Below are 3,333 nucleotides of genomic sequence, written 5' to 3'. Positions count from 1 at the left end.
TACTAACACCAGAGGTAAAGTGCTGCTCCACCTGGTACTGGCTACTGGGGATGATCTAATTGGTGACCTAGTGATTGATGGGAAGCTGGGTGACAGTGACCATGAGCTGATCACCTTCACCATCCACCGTAAAGCTGGCAAGTCTATCAGCAACACTGAAGTCCTTGACTTCAGGAAAGCCGACTTTGACAAGCTCAGGAGGCTTGTCATTGAGGCCCTAAGGGACCATGATCCCAGGGGGAGGGGAGTGCAGGAAGAGTGGTTGCTCCTCAAGGGAGCGATCCTCAATGCACAAGGTAATTTGATTCCATCTTGACAGAAAGGCAGCAGCCCCCCTGGCTCTCCAGGGATCTAGCAGATCTCCTGAGGCTAAAAAGAAAGGCCTACAAAAGATGGAGGATGGGATTCACCTCCAAGGAGGATTATTCTGCACTGGTCCGGTCCTGCAGGGAGCAAACCAGGAAAGCCAAGGCTGCAACTGAACTCCAATTAGCTTCGAGCATCAAGGACAATAAAAAGACCCTTTTCAGATATGTGGGGGGCCGGAAGAAAAGCAAGGGGCAACGTTGGACCCCTGCTGAACCAGATGGGGCAACTGACAACTGACGCCCAGGAAAAAGCCAACCTATTAAATGGGTACTTTGTGTCGGTCTTTCATCAGTCCCATGGGACACCCATGCCCGCTACGGGACAGGGAGGTCCAGGTGAGGGAGATTCTCTGCCCTCCATTAATGCTGAGCTCATGAAGGAATACCTTGAGAAGCTGGATACCTTCAAGTCAGCCGGCCCTGACAATCTACATCCCAGGGTACTCAAGGAGCTGGTGACCATTATAGCCCTGCCTCTGGAACGGATCTTTGAAGACTGGAAGAAGGCCGATGTGGTACCTTATCTTCAAGAAAGGGCGGAAAGTGGATCCTGCTAATTATAGGCCCATCAGCCTGACTTCTATCGCAGGGAAGATCTTAGAAAAGTTGATTAAAGAGGCCATCCTTAATGGACTGGCCGACACCAACAACCTAAGGGATAGTCAGCATGGGTTTGTTGCGGGTAGGTCTTGGTTGACCAATCTTATTTCCTTCTATGACCAGGTGACCTATCACCTGGACAAAGGAGAAGAGATTGATGTCATATAACTTGACTTCTAAAAAGCCTTCGATCTGGTATCCTATGATTACCTCTTGGTGAAACTGGCCCATTGTGGCTTTGGGTCCACCACAATCTGCTGGCTGGGGAATTGGCTCTGTGGTCAGACCAGGAGGGTAGTAGTTGATGGAAGTCACCCATATTGTTTAACATCTTCATTAATGATGTGGACATTGGAGTCAGAAGCAGATTGGCCAAGTTCACTGATGACACCAAACTTTGGGGCAAAGCATCCACACCAGAAGAAAGGCAGGTGATCCAGGCTGACCTGGACAGGCTCAGCAAATGGGCAGACGAGAACATGATGGTGTTTAACACTGAAAAATTCAAGGTTCTCCATCTTGGGAAGAAAAACCTGCAGCATCCTGATAGGCTTGGCAGTGCTATGCTGGCTAGCACTATGGAATAAAGAGACTTGGGGGTCAACACTGACCACAAGAGGAACATGAGCCTGCAATGCGATGCTGCAGCTGCTAAAGCGACCAAAATGCTGGCTTGCATCCATAAATGCATCTCAAGCAAATCTCAGGACGTCGTTCTCCCCTTGTACTCGGCCTTGGTGAGGCCGCACTGGAGTACTGTGTCCAGTTTTGGGCTCCACAATTCAAAAAGGATGTGGAGAAGCTTAAGAGAGTCCAGAGAAGAGCCACACACATGATCAGAGGTCAGGAAAGCAGACCTTATGGTGACAGGCTGAGAGCCATGGGGCTGTTTAGCCTGGAAAAGCGCAGGCTTGGGGATGATCTGATGGCCACCTATAAGTTTATCAGGGGTGACCACCAGTGTCTGGGTGAACATTTGTTCACCAGAGTGCCCCAAGGGATGATGAGGTCGAATGGTTATAAACTACTCCAAGACTGTTTCAGGCTGGACATAAGGAAGAATTTCTTTACTGTCCGAGCCCCCAAGGTCTGGAACAGCCTGCCATTGGAGGTTGTTCAAGCACCTACATTGAACACCTTCAGGAACAAATTAGATGCTTATCTTGCTGGGATCCTATGACCCCAGCTGACATCCTGCCCTTCATGCAGGAGGCTGGACTTGATGATCTTCCGAGGTCCCTTCCAGCCCTGATGTCTATGAAATCTATGAACTGTTGAATTGCTTTAGTGGTTTCTGGTTGAGGTGCATTTTGTTCATTTTCAAGCTGGGTATTTTGCTTGTCCTTTCCTATCTCTTTTTTCTATCATTCATATTTGCTGCTCAGTTGCTGGTCCACCAAACCAGGATAGGAAATATATTCTGTCTCCATGCATACTTCTTTTCTGTTGGAACACATATGACCTTCTTGGTTGACCAGGTAGGAGCCTGTCTTTGTACAGTTAATCCAACTATCATACAATTTAGACAAATTTCTATTTCCAGGCATTGTCAGAATTGCTTGCATCGATCCTGCCTCTTCCTTCTACCTTTTTTACGAACAGTTAGGTTTACTGGCTGATGTATGCTCTTATAAAATTTTCTCTTTACAACAGATTGTTTCTTTCTGATAGGTCTTGCTTCAACAAAAATTTTGCATAGAGAACATTTTTCTTTGGATGAACGCTCTCAATTTGGAGTTCCTGAATCCTGCATATTCTTTTAAATCCAGGTCACTGAGAGTATTGCCTAAGTCATGGTTCATACCTTCGATATTGATATTAATTTCTGGAATTAATAGTTATATGTAATTACATACCCACACCCACATATCTATCTATCTATCTACTTATATTATATAGTTGCATATAACTGCAAATCTTTGCAATATACCATTAAAACAATACTAGAAGTCCAGGCAATACCATCTGGAATCTCATGAGAGCCTTTGTTCTTGGCAACTGATATTGTACCCACTTTTGTGAGCTTCAATCTGTGTATTCACCTTTTATCTATTTGCTTGCTTGTGGAAAGATTAGCCCATATAATCTTTTACATTCCTTACTTCCTGTATGTAGGTGGCTGAAGATTTCCTGGCAGTCTGACAAGGATTGGCATGTCAGTTGGTACTGAATGAAAAATAGCTATACCTGAATTTGTTACAGGAAAAGTCTGGGGGTCACAATAGAAAGGGTAATAAATAAATGACAAATGAAAATAATGTGACATTAATACACTCGAAGAGGAGTCTTAGTCTTAGGTGTATGGAACATGATTTTATTTTATATATATATATATATATATATATATATATATATATGTGAATTC

The sequence above is a fragment of the Crocodylus porosus genome, unplaced genomic scaffold (assembly GCF_001723895.1).
Source record: "Crocodylus porosus isolate Cpor-Errol unplaced genomic scaffold, CroPor_comp1, whole genome shotgun sequence".
Taxonomy (NCBI): domain Eukaryota; kingdom Metazoa; phylum Chordata; order Crocodylia; family Crocodylidae; genus Crocodylus; species Crocodylus porosus.
Note: the sequence above shows the minus strand (reverse complement) of the source record.